The sequence below is a fragment of the Theropithecus gelada genome, chromosome 1 (genome assembly GCF_003255815.1).
Source record: "Theropithecus gelada isolate Dixy chromosome 1, Tgel_1.0, whole genome shotgun sequence".
Classification (NCBI taxonomy): Eukaryota; Metazoa; Chordata; class Mammalia; order Primates; family Cercopithecidae; genus Theropithecus; species Theropithecus gelada.
The window spans coordinates 85,322,228-85,344,488 of record NC_037668.1 but is presented as its reverse complement, the minus strand read 5'-3'; the positions used below and the strand labels follow the sequence as shown (position 1 = coordinate 85,344,488).

At 43.2% G+C, this 22,261-nt stretch overlaps 1 protein-coding gene across 3 annotated transcripts in view; it reads left to right on the top strand.

The window, feature by feature from the left end:
* Nucleotides 1-926: 926 nt before the first annotated feature.
* Nucleotides 927-22,261, top strand: part of DAB1 (DAB1, reelin adaptor protein) — a 427,600-nt gene continuing 406,265 nt past the window's right edge. Inside the window, exon 1 of one of the 3 annotated variants that reach the window (XM_025390490.1) lies at nucleotides 927-1,154. The gene's annotated coding sequence lies outside the window, so the exon portion shown is untranslated. Of the gene's footprint in view, nucleotides 1,155-1,255; nucleotides 1,418-2,144; nucleotides 2,331-22,261 lie in introns of those variants that run through there. The other 2 variants (XM_025390506.1, XM_025390498.1) reach the window with 2 other exon arrangements.

Below are 22,261 nucleotides of genomic sequence, written 5' to 3'. Positions count from 1 at the left end.
AACAACCCAAAACAGAAAAGCACAAATCCATCGCATTAGCTTTGTTATTACACAGCTGGAAAACAGAAGTGTAGCCCCCAAAAGAGTAAGGGTAAACTTTTTAAGGAAGGGTTGCTTGCCTCTTGCTTTCCTTTTCTGCACCTGGGTCCAGCAGGGTGGTTTGTGTGCAGTGCGAATCATTATCAACTTGATTTGATTCTCCAGGCTCCTCTCTCCTCCTGCGTTCAGGCCTCTGGAGACAGGTATGCCACACAACAGGGATTCCTGGAATTGAATCCAGTCTCAGGGTGGAAGAATGTTCAGAATGACCCAATCTTTTCTGCGACTTGGTGTTTCTAGGATCTTTGTAAGCTAGGACCCTAAGCAAGGAGCAACCGACTGCGTACTCGCTGGAGCCGCCTCCCGCACAGCTTCGGATCAGAGGATTGTTTACTCCCAGTCATTCTAAGAGCCGAGTAAGGCAGTTCGGGGGAGTAAGCCGGAGTTAACCGCGGTCTGCATACTCTCAGGGGCACGGGTCTTTCCTAGGACGGAAACGCGACACATGCTAGCCTTTTCCCTCCCAACTTGCCCAACTTTGCCTGGGAAGCCGCAGTCAAAACAGGAGCCACCGAGCCTGCGCTGGCGGCTGGGAGCGAGCGCCCCCTCCTGCCAAGGGGCGTGGGGGCAACATGCCCTCACAGAGACTCCCCTCGTGGTTTCGCCCATACTGGCACTCCGTATATTTGGGTATGCGTATGTTTTCGAGGCTTGGATAAAAGGGTAGACCCTAGAGAAAAATGAGAGGGGCCAGGCGGAGCTGCGGCCAGTGGTGGTGATGGGGGAGAAAACACTGGATACTTTGTGACAACCCCCTCCCTTACCCTCTTCACGCTGGCGAGGCTGGGGCGGGGACCCCTCGCTCTCGGCTTGTCTCTCCCGCTTCCACGCCAGGATGGAGAGAGAGCGCAGGGGCTCCAGAGGCGCGACTGCAAGCCGCGGCGCCCCCGCTCGCTCGCTCGCTCGTTCTTCCACCTCCTCGTCGCCACCGCGGCTCGGCTAAGCTCTCGGAGCGCGCTCAGGCTGCGCAGAGAGGGCCCCGGAGGGAGCTGGAGCCGCGAGGCCAGGGCGAGGAGCGCACTACCAGGCGGCGGCGGCGGCCGGGGAGCTAGTAGGTGAGCGGCGCCGCTGGGCGCCGGGCGGGTGCGGGGGCCGGCGGGGCGGGGGCCGCGGGAGGAGGCGGGTCCGCGCGGGTGGCGGTCTCCTCCCCCTACTCTGACGCGGGGCCCGTGGCTCCCGGGGAGGATGGACCCAGCTCGGCGCTCGCCCGGGCTTCCCCGGGCTGCAGAGCGCGCCTGAGTGCCGCCGCCCGCCGGGCATGGGTAGCCGCTTCCTGGGCGGCTGCGGCAGCGGAGGAGGATGCTCTGGGCTAGGCGAGGTGAGGCGCGGCGGGGGCGCGCGGCAACCCTTGAGTTCAGCGCGTCAGGTGCCCCGCGACGACGCGGCGCCAGGGAGCCAGGAGGCTTCGCTGGGGCCCCCGGCGCGGAGGAGGGCTCCTGGGACGCGCCACTCAGCAGTTTGGCTAGGGGTGCTGCGAGGATGGCGACTGCAGCAGTTTTTCGCCTTCTCCCTCCACTTGCTGGGAGGAAAGGGGCGACTTCTCTTTCTCTCTCCTGCCACCCACCCCCGCGCCCCTGTCTCCCTACTTCTGACCACGCGCGATCCTGTCTCCAGACTTGTCCACCCTAGACACGCTTCTCTCTCCAAGACCCCCTGCGCCCTCTTTCCACCTGCGGTCTTGGCTCTGTCGGTCCTCGAGCCTGCCTTCTCCCGCTGTCCTGTGCTCCCGAAACTCCCTCCCTGCCTCTCTGGTGGCCAGACCCTCTTCCTCACTCGGCCGAACCCCGTTCTCACTTCCCTACTCCTCGGTAGCTAGGTTCGGCTTCGACCTCTCGAAAAACCGACTCTATCCCAGTAATCCCAGCCCTTTCGCGGGCACCGTGAGAACTGGATCCCGCGTTCCTCGGACCCCTGCCTTTCATCGGATCTTCTGTGGACTCTGTTCTTTGCCGCTCGACCCCCTCCATCCACTCCCCAGCACCCCCCTGCCCACACGCCCAGTTAGTCCCCTCCCCAGCCCGCCTCTCTTCCTTCTCTCTGCTCCAGACGCTCTGACTTGGATGCAGAGAGCTCAGTTTTTTTTTTTTTTTTCCTACCAGGGAAACTTTAAATCTCTGTGGTTCGGCTCGGAAGGCAGGCACACAAGAGGGTGTCAACCGCCGAGAGAACCCAGAGGCAGAGAGTCCGAGATGGGGGGAGGTCGTGTCGCGGCGTCTGAAAGGGGCCACTGGGTGAGTGTACAAAGTAAATTTCAAAACCAGGGTGACTGCTGCAGTCAGGACTCTGCCTCCGCTGGCTGCGTCCCGGGGAGTATTATTGTGACCCCTGGTGGGAGGGCGCATCTTTTCTCTGCACTTTTTAAGGCGCTTTTTCTTTTCTCTGTTTTTGTTTTTTGGTGGTGCTGGTGGGCCTGATGGGGGCCAGTGGGCACAAGGGAACGCTGCCTGGAGAGGCGGACGCTACTTGGCTGCTCCCAGACCTGCCAGACTGTGTACGTTTCACTCCGTGTGAACTACCCCCAACCCCCAACTGCATCGCACAAGTCCTCATTGTTGGGGGTCTGCTGGGGCACTTCCGCTTAGGCTGAGAGAGTCTGAAGGAATGGCGTGGGGGTGGGGAGGCCGGGGGCGCTTGGCGACCGCTCGGCTCTCGGCGGCGGGCGGAGTGGAGAGCGCCGCGGCGCGGGCATCTGTGCGCTCCGGTGTGTGTGTGTCGCGAGGCTGGGGTGCGCGCCCGCGTGGGTCGGTGTCTGCGTGTGCATTTAGTTGTCCGCGCACGACTGTGTTTAACTCCGTTAGAAAGAGGGGCGAGTGTAGAGCTTGCGGTAGCGAGAGCGCCTTTCTCCGCCTGGGAGCTGGACGGGGGCGAGTCCGCCTGCGAGCTGGGTGCTCCAGTGCAGCTCCTAGCCAGCCAACAGGGACCGGGGCGAGAATCCGCGCCATCGTTTCCACCTCCTTCCTGCTCCCCTCCTGCTGGCCAGTTAAATACTTTCACAGTGTTGATAGTTTTGAATAAAGGCCGTGTGGGGATTCCACTACACTTTACAACACTTAACGTTTTCAAGTAATCATATAAATTAAAGGTGGCTTACGTTTAGAACCCCCTAATTATCCAGTTCACGTTGGTGCATTTATGTGCCAATTATAGGTCTTTGGGAAATCCATAAAATTATAAACCATCCCCACCCCTTGAATTAGCACCCATTGTTTTTGTGATCTCCGTGATGAGTGATTCTGGATGGCACCGGAACTGCGCAGGCACGAAGATAGATGGGGGTTCGGAGATGTCAGAAGGAGTAGGGCCCCCCCGCCACCCCCGTCTCTTTCACTCCCTATCCTGACAAGGCTTGGTGACAATTCTGGGAACCGAAAGTGATCAAAGATTTTCTTGATTTTCTATTGAGAAGGGCGACCTAATCAAAGCTGTATAAAAGTCAACTTCTAAGCAATCAGAAATTGTCTGCTGATGTCCTTGATTGAAACCCCAGCATTCAAATGGAGTATTGAAGAACTCGCAGAAAGGTCTTTTGAAGCGCTATTGTTCTTTTCCGTACACAGAGGCTCTCTTAAAGGTTTAGGAAGTTCAAAATGCAGTGGTTTGAAAGGACTGACTTTGTAACTATTTGGCAACGCTGGGAGGATCCGCAGGGATGAGAAAAGAGGCCGAGGTGGGAAGTGCAAATATGTTGTGACCATCTTCTTGGGAACGGTGCTGCTATCAAGTAGGAATTCAGTTCTACCCATCGAGTTGGCAATTAAGTCTCTTCTAAAGCAGATTTAGAAGATGATTTTTAGTAGTTTTTATTTTTTAGTGGTTTGCTTAAGGTCTGAATAGGCATATCTGAAACGTTTAATCATGTTCATTGTAGTCAACGATAAAATCTGAATAAAAATTACTTATTGTTGATGAAGCTCATCTCACAAGCTGTTTCACAGTATGTTTCATTTGCAAGACACACCATTGTGTGAGGCTGCCGGGAAGAGATTGTATCGCGTATTGTTCATTTTCTCCTCCCAACCCAGAGAGGAATATTCTTCTTCATTCCCCTTTGCCCTCCAAAGTAATTTTTCTTAAATGGGTGAGTGTTTGGCTTGGTACCTGATAGTACCCATCTAAAAAATTGCATTTGGTAGATTTAGGATGCTTGGAGCCACCCTGCAGGCAGATGAAGAATCTAATGGAGGCAGCATTTCATTTTGATAATTCACTCAAGTCAAACATTTTGTTTTTGCTGGGATTTAATCCTTCTCTCAAGCTAATAAAGCAAACAAAGCAAGAAAATCACAGTTTATGTCTTTTAGATGGCACTTTAAAAATAGTATAAATTGAAGGGTATTGTCAGGAACTTTAACGTTATTTAGGACTTACTGAGACAAAGAATACTCAGTGGTTCAGTTAGGCAGTTGAGGATGAATCGCTTAACCTCTCACAACCTTGCTTTCATCATCTGCAAAACGGACAACATTACCTACCTTGTGGGTCTTGGAGCAGTTTTATGGGGAAAATCGTATGATCGGGTGGTTTGGCACATAGCAGGATTTCAACAGAGTGATAACTCTTAGTAATAGACAGCATGGAATTCTGTTCAAGAAGGTGGATGGCATTTGGAATGGGAAGACCAGGATTCAATCCAGCTACTTCTGACTTTGATGTTTGGCAAGTCACCTTTCATGTTAATAAAAAAGAATAATTAACCTTTATGGAGTGCTACTAAGAGTCAGGAATGCTTCTAAGCACTTTACACATATTAACTTATTTAATCTTTAGATAACCCTAGGATGTGGAAACTTGTATTCTCATTTGCATTAGCTAGATAAGGAAACTGGGGCACAGGAAGATTTGGTAACTGGCCTGAGATTACATAGCAAATAAGGAATGGAACTAGGATTTAAACCCAGCCATTCTTGTTCCAGGGTCTGTCCTAACCACTGTTATGCTGCCTCTGAGTGAGGAAGTGATCCCAGCTAGTTCCCAGAGTGTAAAATTTAATGGAGAATAATGAAATAGTAAGACTTCTATAGGAGCAAGCTGCATATTTCCCCATTTTTAGACGCTAGCCACACAAAATGGTGTTACCTTATTATCAACAGGGAACGGGACAATGATAGGCATTTTGAACACTTGTGACTCTGTGGCAGTTTCTATCAGGCATTGGTTAGTAATGGTTCACATCTGGTTACTCTGTTAAAATGTTTATTAATTAGGTAACAATTAGTAATCAATTAGTAAATAATTGTTTAGGTAATTAGTAATGCAGAAACAGCATTACTGCTTTTCTCAGTTACTAGCTGTGGTCAGCAGAGATTCTCAAACTAAAAGGTTGTTTGACAGGTGGTAAGGAGTCTGGACTTGGTTTCTGGACTGCCTGGCTTCAGATCTCAGCTCCACCAGCTCTGCAAGCTGTGTGGCCTTGGCCAGCTGATCTACCTTATCTGTGCTTTAGTTTTCTTTATAATGAAATAACAATACTTACCTCATAAAATTATGAAGATTACAGGAAGTAACACAAAGTGCTTAGAATAGTACCCAGCATGAACCGTTACTTAGCTATTAATGTTTCCTTCCTCCCTCCTTCCCTCCTTCCTTCCTTCCTTCCTTCCTTCCTTCCTTTCTTCCCGGGCTGGAGTGCAATGGCACAGTCTCGGCTCACTGCAACCTCCACCTCCCAGGTTCAAGTGATTCTTCTCCTGCCTCAGCCTCCCGAGTAGCTGGGATTACAGGCATGCACCACCACGCCCGGCTCGTTTTGTATTTTTAGTAGAGACAGGGTTTCTCCATGTTGGTCAGGCTGGTCTCAAACTCCTGACCTCAGGTGATCCGCCTGCCTCGGCCTCCCAAAGTGCTGGGATTACAGGCGTGATCCACCGCACCCGGCCTAGTGTTATCTTTCAAATGAGATAAAAATCCATCCCCTAGATAATAAAAAGTTTTCTATCATTGATATTCTGAGAGTTATGTATCCCAATAGTATCTGGTCTATCTTTAGGAAGAGATACATTTTAGGATTTTAGGCAAAGTTTTTTTGTTTTTTTGTTTTTTTTTAATTGGAAATATTTCCTTACACATTTTGGCTGTTTGTGAAGAGGAGTTGTGGAAGTACACATCATGTTAAAATTTCCATGCCATTTTACTTTTCCACAGTTATTCTGAGGAAAGTAAAATGACTTTGATTGAATTCTAGAGGTGTGTTTGTCAACTCTCCTAATTTACAGATTGAAAGAATATTAGACTTGCAGAGATACGTAACTTTACAGCTGAGAGGCACCTTCGCAACTCGGGGTTCTTGGACTCCTTGTCCAGTGCTCCTTTCACTAGACCAGATTGTCTCCTATACCAGGATAGAGATGTGGCTTGAAAATATAAATAAAACTTGGCAGAGAAGGTGTTGTCAGGCTAAGAGCATGAGCCAGCTAGACATTCTGTACTGAAAAAAGCATGTCAGTAGGAAAAGAAAACCCCTCCTCTGGTATGTACATTTATATCCATGAAAACTCGCACTGAACTGAATCTGTGAAATGCATATCAGGATATGAACTCGTGTAAAAAAATGAAAACAATTCATTAATCAAATTAATCACCTGGATATTTCCCTTTGATTGGAGAGCAAATGTTCAGGTTTCTTTTTCTTTGACATGTTCTTTTTATTTTTCTTCCATTTGGTCTTCAGATGGGGGAAGGTTTTGGTTCAGGAATCGTAAAACTCCTCTGGCATCTATTTTATGAAATATGTAGCATATTCTATTGGAAAGAAATGCCAGCTTGCTTTTATTATTATTATTTTATTTTATTTGAAGCTGACATATAACCAATCTGCAATGCCAGTGGGGGAGTCTCATAAACAGAAAGGAAAATAGAAATAAAATTCTGCTGTGAATAGAAGAGATGACAGCTAAAATGATGAAAATTTTGTGGTGGTGAAGGCGGGCTGTTTAACTTAGGGTATCAAAATAAGGGGATGGGCCCTCTCAAATAGTTGTAAGTAGTTCAGCATGAATTCAAATCAGCCATCTTGACCACCTACAGTGAGTCTTGCAAATTACCAACCCCATGTCTCTGCTCCGAGCTTCATATTGATTTACGATTTTCTTTGTTGGTCAGTCTCTGCATCTCTTGAATGGACTCATGATCTGTTTATTTGGTATCCATCAGTTCAGGCATCTCTTTCTTTGCTCTTTCTTTGTCTCTGTCTTTCCTCGTTTCTATCTCAGCCTTTGTCACATTCAGTCTTTATGTCTCTTTGTTTTTATTCTTATTAGTGTTGCAATTGAAAATAATAGAAAAGCTGTGAATATGCATTGAGAAAATCTGGGAAATTGAGGAACAAAATTCTGGTCATGCACATAAACATCACTTCTATGTCCATTCAACAAATGTTTACTGAACACCTACTTTGTGCTTTGCTCTGGCTCTATGCGAGGCATTGTGAAGAGTACCAAGATGCAACAGCGATGGAACCTTCTGGAGGTGGTAATTTACTCTACCTGGAGAAAGGAAAGCTTGGGGATGGCTTCATTTCACCTAGATGTTGAAGGTTGACCAGGAGTTTCTCAAGGCTTACAGGCGGTTTAGACTGATAGGACTTCATGGACAAAGTCAGGCAAGCATGAAGGATGGTTATTGGCTTAGGGATGGGCATAATTGGGTAGAGTGGTAATGTAGCCCATGCATCAAAATGAGTTTTTTAATAGTGCATTTTCCAAACTGTGTCCCAGGGAATACTAATGTCCCCTAATATCATTATGAATATTTCAAAAGGAAGAGGGCTCAGACGGAAAAATAAGTTCCATGTCAAACATTTTTGAAAAGTATTGAATTATATATCCTGTTCTTAGTAAGATATGGTATTTACTGATATGTTAAAGGTTCAGAGATTTTCTGCACTAAAGTCATTTAACTCATGAAGAATTTTAAAAATTCATTTGCCATAGAGCCTTTGTTTTCAAGTAGCATCTCTCGGTGTCTTATTTTTTAGATTGGGAAAAATGTAGAGAATCACTTAAGCTTTTTAAGAGTAGTTTTCATTCTATCATGAAAATAATGTGTGTGATTTGAAATGTAGGATGTAATATTTAACCCATTTATGCCTAGTGTTCCTTTATTGGAATGCTAAGTTTGTGGACGTTATTTATATCCTACTGCTCAAGGTCATCACCAAAGTCTGATTTTTCACAAAAAACAATTTGCAACCTGTGGCATAAATGGGTTAAGACACACAAAAAGTGTAAATAACAATATAATAAAAAGTTTTGGCCAGGCGCGGTGGCTTACTCCTGTAATCCCAGCACTTTGGGAGGCCGAGGTGGGTGGATCACGAGGTCAGGAGATCGAGACCATCCTGGCTAACATGGTGAAACCGTGTCTCTACTAAAAATACTAAAAAAATTAGCTGGGCGTGGTGGCGGGTGTCTGTAGTCCCAGCTACTAGGGAGGCTGAGTCAGGAGAATGGCGTGAACCCGGGAGGTGGAGCTACTCCACCCTGGGGGACTGAGCAAGACTTCGTCTCAAAAAAAAAAAAAAAAAAAAAGTTTTGTATCTACCACTCAGCTAATGAAATAAAGCCAGACAAACACAGTTGAAACCTCCTAGTAACCTTTCTCTGATCATATGTCCCCTTGTCTTGGCAGACATAGTCACTCTCCTAAATTTGATAATTCTTTTGAATGTATTTTTCCAGAACAAACCTAAATAATTCCATTGAATTCTCATTCACTTTCTGGCTCATCACTATATCTATAATAAAAAGAAATGGTATTTTGTTCAATAATTTTCCTGAAATAAAGGACATTTGTAAACTGTCTAGCTAGTTACTACATAGATAATAAGAAAGAAATAGTATTTTGCCTAATAATTATACTGGAATAAAGGACATTTATGAACTACTTAGGGGAAGGAAATGTAGCTTCTCTTTTTAACTCTGGTATCTGGAATGTAGTAGATGCTCAATAAGTTTCTGCTCAATTGAATTGAATTAAATGTGTTCAGTCTCCTGTGGTTCATTAAGTTAATTTGGGCAAAAAGATTAGGGTAAATTAATTGTTTTCCATAGACAATATTGAAATTCTTTGTGATCAGTGGACTTGAAAATCATTTTTTATTGCAGTTCTTTATTTTGTAATCTAGATTTGGGAGTGAATTATAATAATTATCTATTGAAAGTCATTTCTGTGTTTTATTGACATCTCTTAAAATCATTAACAATAACTACTTATCCAAATCTGTCCTATTAAAACAGTTGATTCACTAGAACTATCTACCTTCATTATAGGAAAAATTATAAATGTAACTGCTTTTATCCAAAGAGGAAATTTTAAAATTACAATGCTGTGTAATTACTCAGTACCCTGACATGAAATGCACTGAAAGTTTATGAGGTTCCATTCCTTGGGCGTCCCCAAGAAATAACTTACTATCAGTAACAGAGTGTTATTATTAGATACTATCATGCCAACAGAAGCCTCTCTTTTGATATATGCCAGGGACATCTTCTTGAAAAAGTTTGCCTTAAACATAAGTCATATGTGGGTGAAATTTTCTTTTCTTATTGTCTCAGACTATATTCATATATTATGGTATATATGTGAACATGTAGAGTGAACGGCAGAATATTGGTGAAGAACACATGGTAGAATGAGTGAGAGGAGAAAGGAAATGGAAGACTCACAGGCTCACAGCGGGAGGCTTTTGGTACAAAATCGTGGCTGTGTGGGAGACGGTAGATTACCTTCTCTTGTGGGGTCAGAAGTTGATCTACCCCAGGGTTTTCTATCCTTGCTTTCACTGATATAGATTTCTCCTGGCAGTTTTTGGAGTAGCAGTTAAATTGCAGCAGTTAGCAGAACAAGAGTGAACTTTGTAGTATGAATGATCATAAACATAGAAAAACACTGCACAGAGGGTAAGGAAGAGATGCTGTACAATCCTATTCCCTGGTGATGGTGTAGCAGTGCCTATAATGATGGCATGTGGTGGTGCTTGTCTTGAATTATAGGCCATGTTATTCTGAGCAGTATTATATGTCTTACGACATATATAATGTCTTACGAAAGTTCTAGGTATAAGCCACATCCATTCAAATATACTCAGGTTAAAGCAATAGTGCTAGTAATCTAATTGTGGACAAAGTCAAAGATGGGCCAACCATATGCTGAATCTGAGCTATGGCATGTATTGTCAGAATATAGTTCCAATAAATGCAAAAAGGTTATTTATGCCTTGGGAAGCTGAATAGATTTATAGGCCACATAGAAGTTGGATTTTTGCCAACCTTCTGCTATCTAACTTCTTAATTTTAATGTAGTTGAATTTATCAATCTTTTATGGTTAGCACTTTCTATGTCTTGTTTTGGAAAGCATTTTTTTTTCCACCCTGATGTCATGAAGATATTCTCCTTTGTTATCTTCTAACAGCTTTATTGTTTTGTTTGCCTTTCAAATTTAGGTTCTCTAATCCATGTGGAGTGTGTGCGTGTATGTGTGTATGTGTGTAGTGTGAGGTATGCATTTATTCTAATTTTCTTGCATATGGAAAAATGATTTTCCTGGAACTTAGAGTCAATTTCTAAGCATATGTTTTAGCCACTCTTTTGCCCTAACCAAATAGCTTTTTTAATGAACCTTGGTATTGGCCAGGACACATCCCTAAAAGTGTCCTTCTGCAAAAGTGTTTCAAGAGTGTCTTGGGGCCGGGCGCGGTGGCTCAAGCCTGTAATCCCAGCACTTTGGGAGGCCGAGACGGGTGGATCACGAGGTCAGGAGATCGAGACCATCCTGGCTAACACGGTGAAACCCCATCTCTACTAAAAAATAAAAAAAAATAAAAAAAAAAACTAGCCGGGCGAGGTGGCGGGCGCCTGTAGTCCCAGCTACTCGGGAGGCTGAGGCAGGAGAATGGCGTAAACCCGGGAGGCGGAGCTTGCAGTGAGCTGAGATCCGGCCGCTGCACTCCAGCCTGGGCGACAGAGCGAGACTCCCTCTCAAAAAAAAAAAAAAAAAAAAGAGTGTCTTGGCTTTTCTTGGTCCTTTTTCTTCCATATACATTTTATAATCATCTTTCAAGGTTTCGCAAGAATACTGTTGAGATTTGATTTGAGTTTTATCGAATTTATAGACTGATTAAAAGATAATGCCGTCATTAGGACATTGAGCCTAAGTCTTTCTACCCATTAATACAGTAACTCTTTCCATTTATTTGATTCTTATTTAATGTCTTTCAATACAGTTTATAATTTTCATCAAAGGGCATGCACTCTTTTTAGCTTAGTTTTAGGTGGTTTATATTTTTGTAATTGCCACTGTAAATGTTATCTTTAAAATTATGTTTTCTAGCTATATATTAATTTTCATTATATGCTACCTGTATTTCTTACTCTAAATGGCGTATAATCAGGAGAGGAGGAAAACCATGGGTGTTTTTGAATGCTTACTATTAAATAAATTCAGACATCCGTGGGAGATATGGCTGGTTCCATTCCAGACCACTGCAATAAAGAGAATATTGCAGTCAAGAGTCACATAAATTTGTTGGTTTCCCAGTGTATATAAAAGTTATGTTTACACTATACTGTAGTCTGTTAAGGGTGCAATAGCATTACGTAAAAAAATCAATGTACATACCTTAATTGAAAATACTTTATTGCTCACATGTGCTAATGATCAACTGAGCCTTCAGCAAGTCATAATCTTTTTGCTGGTGGAAGGTTTTACATCAATGTTGATGGCTCCTGACTGATCAGGGTGGTGGTTGCTGAAGATAAGTACCTGGGTGAGTTTCTTAAAATAAGACAATAATGAAGTTTGTCACATTGATTGACACTTCCTTTCATGAAAGATTTCTCTATAGCATGCAATACTGTTTGACAGCATTTTACCCACAGTAGAACTGTTTTCAAAATTGGAGTCAGTCCTCTCAAACCCTAACACTGCTTTATCAATAAGTTTATGTAAATCCATTGCTGTCATTTCAACAGTCTTCACAGCATCTTCACTAGGAGTAGATTCCATCTCAAGAAACCAATTTCTTTGCTCATCCATAAGAAGTAACTCCTTATCCGCTAAAGTTGTAGCATGAGATTACAGCAATTCAGTTTCATCTTCAGGCTCCACTTCTAATTCTAGTCCTCTTGTTATTTGTATCACATCTGCAGTTCCTTCTTCCACTGAAGTCTTGAATCCCTCAAAGTCAGCCATGAATCAACTTCTTCCAAACTTCTATTAATGTTGATATTTAGACCTCCTTCCATGAATCGCAAGTGTTCTTAATGGCATCTAGAATGATGAATTCTTTGTTTTTCTGAGATGGAGTCTTGCTCTGTCACCCAGGCTAGAGTGCAGTGGCGTGATCTCGGCTCACTGCAAGCTCTGCCTCCCTGGTTCAAGCCATTCTCCTGCCTCAGCCTCCCGAGTAGTTGGGACTACAGGCACCCGCCACCATGCGCAGCTAATTTCTTTTTGTATTTTTAGTAGAGATGGGGTTTCACTGTGTTAGCCAGGATGGTCTCAATCTCCTAACCTGGTGATCTGCCTGCCTCGGCCTCCCAAAGTGCTGGGATTACAGGCGTGAGCCACTGCACTGGTCTAAGAATGATGAATTATTTACAGAATATTTTAAAATTACTTTGCCAAGATCCATCAGAAGAATCACTATTTATGGCAGCTATAGCCTTATGAAATGTATGTCCTAAATAATAAGACTCAAAAGTCAGAATTACTCTTTGATCCATGGGCTGCAGAATAGATGTTTTGTTAGCAGACATGAAAACAACGTTTATCTCCTTGTATGTCTTCATTAGAACTCTTGGGTGACCAGGTCTGTTGTCAAGGAGCAGTAATATTTTGAAAGGAATCTTTTTTTCTGAGCAGTAGGTCTCAACAGTGGACTTAAAATACTCGGTAAACCAAGCTGTAAACAGATGTTCTGTTAATCAGGCTTCATTCTTCCATTTTTAGAGCACAGGCAGAGTAGATTTAGTACAATTCTTAAGGGCCCTAGAATTTTCACAATGGTAAAGTAGCCAGCTGCATTCACCCCTAACAACAGAGTCAGCCTGTCTTTTGAAGTTTGAAATCAGGCATTGACCTCCCCTCTCTAGCTGTGAAAGTCCTAGATGACACCTTCTTCCAATATAAGGCTGTTTTGTCTACATTGAAAATTTGTTTTGTAGTATAACCAACTTCATCCATGATCTTAGCTAGATCTTCTGGATAACCTGTTGTAGCTTCTGTATCAGCACTTACTGCTTCACCTTTCTCTTTTATGTGACGGAGGTGGCTTCTTTCCTTATAATTCATAAACCAAGGTCTTCTAGCTTCAAAATTTTCTCTTGAGCTTTCTCACCTCTCTTAGCCTTCACAGAATTGAATAGAGGTAGGACCTTGCTCTAGATCAGGATTTGGTTTAAGGAAAGACTGTGTCTGGTTTGATCTTCTATCCACACCACTAAAATTCTTTCCATATCCACTATCAGGATATTTCTCTTCCTTATCAGTCGTGTGTTCACTGGAACAGCACTTTTAATGTCCTTTAATCTGTTTCTTGTTTGCCCCAAGAAATAAGTGCTGGCAGCGAGCTGCACAGAGTGAGTTAAGATCTTTTCCTTTGCATTCACAACTTGGCTATCTGGCACAAGAGGCCCAGCTTTCAACCTTTCTCAGCTTTCAACATGCCTTCCCCACTAAGCTTAGTCATTTCTAGCTTTTAATTTAAAGTGAGAGACTTGTGACTCTTCCTTTCACTTGAACACATAGAAGCCATTGTGGGGTTATTAATTGGCCTATTTCAGTATTGCTCTGTCTCAGTGAATTGGGAGGCCAGAGGAAGGGGAAAGTAGATGGGGGAACTGCCAGTCAATGGAGCAGTTAGAAAACATACAGCATTTATTTATTAAGTTCATTGTCTTATGTGAGCGTGGGTCATAGTGCCTGAAAGCAATTACAGTAGTTTCATCAAAGTTCACTTATCATAAATAATCATAATTAATATAATATTAAAATGCTTGAAGCATTGTGATAATTACCAAAACGGGACAGAGGCACAAAGTGAGCAGCTGCTGTTGGAAAATGATGGTGATGGACTTTTTTGATGCAGGGTTGCTATAAACCTTCAATCTGTAGAAACATGCAATAACTGTGAAGTGCAATAAGGCAAAGTACAATAAAAGTAGGTATGTCTGCCGGGCGTAGTGGCTCACGCCTGTAATCCCAGCACTTTGGGAGGCCGAGGCGGGTGGATCACGAAGTCAGGAGATAGAGACCATCCTGGCTAATGTGGTGAAACCCTGTCTCTACTAAAAATACAAAAAATTAGCCAGGTGTGGTGGCGGATGCCTGTAGTCCCAGCTACTCAGGAGACTGAGGCAGGAGAATGGTGTGAACCCGGGAGGTGGAGCTTGCAGTGAGCCGAGATCGTGCCACTGCACTCCAGCCTGGGCGACAGAGCGAGACTCCATCTCCAAAAACAAACAAACAAAGAAAAGAAATGTAGGTATGTCTGTGCTGGGTGATTCACAGGTTCTCATTTGATACCTAGAAAAGCCTTAAGGAAAGGACTATGGGTAACTTACCACCACCCTTGACAGGTCACTGCCCTCCTTTGCAGCCTGACAGTGCAGAGGGCTTAAAAGGACATCTTTTGTCCCAGTGGGCCAATGGGAATGTGGAGTAGGGAATGGAGCTAATGAGAGGGTGATCAACCAGGGTAGCCACTAGTCACTTTGTTCAAGAGGCCGAGGTTTTTGAAGGACATCTCTGGCTTTCCTATGGAGAGAGAAGGGATCTGCAAAGGAGGGCACAGTTCCCTTCTGGTTAGACACCTTGTGGAGCGTGAGTAACAGGCACTGGGGCCTGGGGGCCAGAGTCTGGCTCCTGACTCACTATTCCGGTATTTCGGGTAGACCACAGTTATTTGGCTGCCCGATGGGCAAATTTTGGCTGGTTGCCCAGTTCTAGCTTGACTTTTCAGGCATATCTTAGGTCAGTGAATGTTATTCCCACTTTCAAATGAGGAACCACAGGCCTAGAGAAATGGAAAGATGAGTCCAGGTCATTAAGCAGAGCTAGAATAGAGACCCAGGTCTCCTTGCACCCAAACCAGTGCTCTTTCCATTTCATCACATGGATTTAAGATCCTCAGATATACTATGTCAATAATATAGTCAAATACTGGCAGGGTTTTTGACTATGTGAGGAAGCACCATTATGTCTGGAAATTGTAACATATATCTGTAAAAAAATGGGAGAGAGATATTTGGTGATTACTATCTGCCAGTTTTCTCTCTGTCTCTCTGGTGTCCCTTGTGCCATTAATCTTTCCATAAGTTCACTCTTACTCATTCTCCCCAAATTATTTTAGGATCCAGGGCATATATTCATTTCACTCCAAAAGTCATCCCTTATGACATCACTATTGATAACATTTCAAATTCCTCTTCTTCCCTGAGCAAATGCTGTAACCCCTTTCCCCTTCTCTCACATTCTGTCATCAGCACATGTTTCATTGTGTTTTCTGGAATGAAGATAATATATACAGTACCAGTTTAGGTTGATATAAAAGAGGTTGTCTCATATAACACAAGATTAAGGAAAAGAAAATGCAACCACTTGGTTAACCTGATACCACTCTATATTTTCTGTATGTTGTCTGTGGGTTCATATGACTCAGGCTAGATATCATTCTGTATATATTTGACTGTTCAGAATGTATCAGTGGAGAAGGACGTCTTGATTTGTTTGAGAAGCCATAAATCAACATGACTAGGAGTAAGAGAGGCAGGGAGGAGGGGGACTTGGGGACTGGACTAGCGTTGCTTTCTTTAAAAAATAAAGGTCATACAGCATAGGCTCAATCTAAGTTTGACACCTGCTTCTGCCTGACTTTCCAAGGTATGTTTCTCTTTCTTAGGCCTCTAGAGCACCGAATTCTGTTAAACACCATACTTCTTTATGTCTTCAATTGTTCTGTTCCACATCCGTTGATCTAGGTTCCTCTAAAGATTGAGAATTTCTGAAGACTACTATCTTGCATGCCTTTTATACTTGGCTTTTTGAGGAAAGTCAGTATAAACACTTGCTACGTTTAATTTTTAAAGTCTACCATCACTGTTTTCATTTTTTTCTTTTTTGCAGTAAAGGGGGAAGTGCCCCGTAGTTAACTATTTTGAGTCAATGAAAACAAAAGAAGAGTTTTCTACCCTGAGACACGCTTTTAATTTCTTATTATTCCCAAACTGTGCTTTTTCTTTGTTTTCTTGTCCTTTTCTGTCCTGTCCTTTCATTCTTCCTTCCTTTCCTTTTTACCCTCCAGTTTTATCAAATCAAAGGAATTGCATGAAATCAAAAACAAAAAAGGCCTAAAAGTTTAGAGTGTGATTTTACACATTAATAGAATGTGTTTCCTCTCTTTCTTGCATACATTTTTCAGTGGGGGAGGAAGTTTTTGAGTGTAGTCAAGAGTTGGACTTTTTTTTTTTTTTCTTGTTTTTTTTAGAGACAGAGTTTCGCTCTTGTTGCCCAGGTTGGAGTGCAATGGCATGATCTCAGCTCACCGCAACCTCCTCCTCCCAGGTTCAAGCGATTCTCCTGCCTCACCCTCCCTAGTAGTTGGGATTATAGCCATGTGTCGTCATGCCGGGCTAATTCTGTGTTTTTTTAGTAGAGATGGGGTTTCTCCATATTGGTCAAGCTGGTCTTGAACTCCCGACCTCAGGTGATCCGCCCACCTCGGCCTCCCAAAGTTCTGGGATTATAGGCCTGAGCCACCACGCCTGGCCAAAAGGTGGACTTTTTAATTCCTTGTCAAATCCCACAGCATAGTAACGCAAGTATTTGACATGTGTGATTGTTTGCCTGGTGTATTATCTGATGCTGGTTTAAAGTTAGCCTACAGATTGAAACTCTGCCAGTCAGTATGTGTGGAGGGTAAAAGTGTCTCTCTATGCTAACCCTGAACATACCCAAAGCATAACAGCCACACTACCATGACTTCAGACACAATCTCATACTTTTAATGACATGCCCTGTATCCGTGACAGCCAGGAGATCCATACCAGCTTAATAGGAAAAACTTAATATAAGAAAACAGTTACAAAGGTGTTGGAAGAACTGAAAGTGTGATAAAGAAGTGAAAGACAGAGATTAGCAGTAGGAGGAAGCAAACCTACCTCTAGATCAGTAACAGTATCTGCTTCATCTATGGTATGACAGACCCCAGGAGGTGCAGCCCCCAGGAGGCAGGTGGAACCTTGGAGGACAAGCCACATGGGGAAAAAGGCCAGGAGTTGGACTGCCAGAGCATCGAAGAGTCTACATGGTGGGAGTGGGCACCATACATGGGTGCTCTGAAACCATGGAGGAGACTCCACCACTTCTAGGGGTGCTACCTTGAAGCAGCAAGAGAAAAAGGGAGAGAAATACCCTGTCTTCCCCTCCTCCCCTCCTATCTTTTTCCAGTCTTTCCCAATGAATGAATCTAACTGGAAATCAGCTGACAAGGGCTCCTAAAAAATGTGGTTAGGATCAACTTTCTGCAACACTCCATAGAGCAGGGGAAGGGGCCAGGAGTGGATCTGAGAGATAGAGACAAAGGACCTGTTCATACAGTGGGAAAATAAACCTCCAACAGAAATGTTTATTAATATCACGAGCTACAGAAAAATAACGAAGGAAGTCCCTTGCTGTTTGGGATTAGCTCCTCATTTCTCCTACCCTATCCCATCCATCCTGGCCCTTGCAGAAAATTGAGAGTGACTCAGCTGGCAGTGGACTCTGTATTGGCAAGGCAAGCTGTGTGAGTGTTGGGTGCCCAGGGAGTAGGGCAGCAGCAGTGCAGCCACGCAGTCCCTTTTCTGCAATTCTAGAATCTAAAAGGCTCTGAAACTCAAAAGATTTTGGCTAACTCATTTAGTGGTAAAACCTACCCTGACTTGAAGTGACATGAGGCTACTGAGAATCTTTATTGATCCCCGTGAGTAGGAATAGTCATCCATTTGCTCCAGAAGCATTGAGTTTCATTACTGGGTGTCACCCCAAACCCGGGTAGGGCTATTACAAATGAAAGATAAATGTGGTATAGTATGTGCTGCCTTTCTAAAATCCAAAATAAAGTCCGCGTTATGAACACATTAGACCCCAGGAAATTTGGATAAGGGATTGTGAACCCGTATTTCAACATGAGGTAGGGAGAATGAATGGAAATGCGATGTGCTAGCTTGCAGGTCTCAGCAGTGCTTGTGTAAACATTACAGCTCTGGCATTCTTCAGTTCCCTGTCTCAGTCCCTGTAGCCTGACAGAACAACCCACTCATTCTGTAGAGGAGCAGACTTTGCTTAGGGAGGAGACGTGGGCACACAATATTGTAAAGTCACCAAGGAGTTAGTAGTAAAGTCTGAACCATTTATTTCCCCTTTGCTGTGCAACATGTTTGTTTAAGGTCTGACTCTTTGGTTCTTTTCCAACATTTAAATGCTCGATATTTAGATGTGATGAAGGAAGCCAGCAGGTGAATATCTAGGTAAATCCACATTCTAGCAGCGGTAATCTTACATTTGTCAAGTATTTCATATATATATACACACACACACACACACACACACACTTCAGATATCTTCCTGTTCCATCTTCACAACAGTCTTACCAGACAGACAGGATGGGCATTCGTATCCCCATTTTACAGATGGTCAAATCAAGGCTTGGCTGATATAACTACCTCTGTGACCATGGGCAAGACTCTTCTCTCTCTGGGCCTCGGCAGAAAATTAAGTTCTTATAGGGTTGTTTTGTAAACCCAAAGAAGTAACATATGCAACACAATTGAGCTTATATCTGGTACTCAGTGACATGCCACAAAGGTTCATTCTTCTCTCCTTCAGCCTTTATCTTCAGACAGTGAAATGCATTGCACAAAGTCACACCACCCTTCCCTTTGTAAAGGATCTGCCTCAGGATAGTAAAGAGAATTCAGTAGTTGAATGATGACAGAACTCTCTCTTTGCTTCCGTTTTTATTTTTTCTTTTTCAGTTTTTTAAGAGGAGGGGCTTCAACAAACGCCATCCTGTGCTAACTCTCTCTCCCTTCAAAAACTAGGTCATGGTTTGCTGTGACCTTGGTGGTCTCTGTTGTCTTCACGGGTTAGGAGACAGTTTGACATTTTGTTTACTCCAAATCCTACTGGCGCGGGGAAAACAGTCACCACCACAAACACAATTTGCTGCAGAAAGCAACTTTATGTCTTATGAGCACACATGGGACTTTATCATAATTCACTTTAGATGGGAATAATAAAATATTTTCTGAGTATTTTGCAAGATTAATAAAGCGGCATTCTTAGGGAAAGTTTATTAATCCATAACTTATGGAAAACTCCAGAGGAAGGAGATATGAGATATGTTCTGTAGGTAAAAATATCATGCATGTCACTGCTAGAATTGAATTCTGCATGCATTCTTCTGGTTACATTACCATTTGCTGATATGGTGGTGACTTTGTCTTGGACGTGATCTAAACAAGCAACTCTTTCATTTTATTTTTAAATCAGGAGGGTGTGAAGGAGTAGGTGGAAACATAGAAAAATCACTGTCCACAGGATTCAGATCCTTTCTATCCTGTTGGCTGCATTTCAGCTACATTTGACAGAAAGGCATGTGTTTGGACACTGGCATCTTTGCATACAAGCTGTGGGCACTGGGTCTCTGAGATCTGTCAAACGGAGATTGTGGTGCTGGTAGCAATGATGATACAATGATGAAGATGATGGTGATGAGAAGGATAATGGCTACCTTAGCGCCATTACAAGGAGTAATGATTTATGTGAAAGGGCTTTGTGCTCTAGCACTTCATCCACTTATTCAGTATTTATTGAGCTGCTGCAGGGTACTGGGCAGAATGGTGAAATCCATGGACATCACCCTATAAAAGCCACAGACTTTTTCCCACAAGACCCAGGAATAGACAGGGAAGCACAAATAAACAAATAATAATGCGGTGGCTAAGTACAACCAAAGATATATTTGCCGAAGTAAAAAATAAGATACAGGGATGAATTTTGTAAGAGTAAGGGAAGGTTAGTATCTTAAGTATTTTGAGGGTGCCTTGGAATTTTCTGGTGAGTCTTTCATGCATTAAGTCTGTTCTGAATACTGTGCTGGGCTCTGGGCTTACAGGGTGAGGTGTGATGGAAACTATAGCTGCCCTCATGGGCTATTCTGTCTACTAAGGCACAAAATCAACGTTCTCCATCAGGGGACCATGACAAAGATGGAGACATGTACCATCACATATGGGGAGTCCTAGGTAATTTAGTATGAATGGATCATAAAGTGGTGGGGTGGCAGGAACCAGGGGAAATGAGACAGGGAAGGTTTGCGGAGAAAGTTCACAGAGAACCTTGCCATCAAGTGTTAGCAATGAGATTGTGATTGTGTACATGGATGTGAAGTAGCCTTTACTTTGTGTAGCCTTCTCTGCAATTAACTTTATTTTCCTATTGCCTGGGGTCAAAGAGCAATCTAAGAAGAAATATATTTATATTTATTTAGTGAAATAAGAATGTGTGTGTATCAGGTATGGTATAATTTAATGGTCCTTCAGGTGTCTCCTGTTATAAGAACTACGAGCTCAGATGCTTACAAGGGCCAGGTATTTGTGGGCGAAACAGTCTGGGTGGGGAGGAGGTAAACCACTGTTAAGGTTCATCTGATGGTTGCGATAACAGAATGCCGGACTCATGTAGGTCTTTGGCTTTTTCAAGAAAAGCTGGACATCTTATTTTTGTGTGAAATCTCTCTATTTAAAAATTTGGCACTAAACAGACACATGAAAAAATGCTCATCATCACTAGCCATCAGAGAAATGCAAATCAAAACCACAGTGAGATACCATCTCACACCATTTAGAATGGTGATCATTAAAAAGTCAGGAAACAACAGGTGCTGGAGGGGATGTGGAGAAATAGGAACACTTTTACACTGTTGGTAGGACTGTAAACTAGTTCAACCACTGTGGAAGACGTGTGGCAATTCCTTAAGAATCTAGAACTAGAAATACCATTTGACCCAGCCATCCCATTACTGGGTATATACCCAAAGGATTATAAATCATGCTGCTATAAAGACACATGCACACGTATGTTTATTGTGGCACTATTCACAATAGCAAAGACTTGGAACCAACCCAAATGTCCATCAATGATAGACTGGATTAAGAAAATATGGCACATATACACCATGGAATACTATGCAGCCATAAAAAAGGATGAGTTCATGTCCTTTGTAGGGACATGGATGCAGCTGGAAACCATCATTCTGAGCAAACTATTGCAAGGCCAAAAACCAAACACTGCGTGTTCTCACTCATAGGTGGGAATTGAGCAATGAGAACACTTGGACACAGGAAGGGGAACATCACACACCAGGGCCTGTTGTGGGGTGGGGAGAGAAGGGAGGGATAGCATTAGGAGATATAACTAATGTAAATGACGAGATAATGGGTGCAGCACACCAATATGGCACGTGTATACGTATGTAATAAACCTGCACATTGTGCACATGTACCCAAAAACTTAAAGTATAATAATAATAAAAAAAATTGGCACTAAATTAGGTAAAGCAAAAAACATTTTGTGGACTAAAGATAACTGGCCTAAGGACTTTTTTTAGCTTATGAACCACCACTGGTGAATTCTGGCCTATTCTTTATAATTAGTATGTTATGACTACATAGATCTCCCTCACGTGCAAGTTCAGTCAATATACCAACGGGTACATCGGACCATTTTTGGTAAAGGAAAAAGTTTCTGCAGGATAGCTGAATGGTGGAAATTGGCCTTCATTTATTTCTGTGTATTTCCTCAATCCCATTGTTTGTTTTTCCTTATCAAACTCTTTTGTTATATGGCACAAGCTTCTGTGAAACCAGTGTCCATGGCAATTCTGGGGTGTTCTTAGCTGTTTGCTGGACAGCAGTGAAGTTTGTATCTGTCTAAGTCTACAGCTGCCTTAATTCAGCTTGTTATGTTCTGCTACCAAGGGCATATCCTTGTAGTGAGTCAAATGAGCAGTTTTAGGGTCTGTAATGACAGCATTCTGTGGCTTTCTCATTTAAGATTGAGATACCAGCCACTAAAATATGCACATTTCAAACCAGAGTGAGAACATGAGCAACTTAGTAGTTA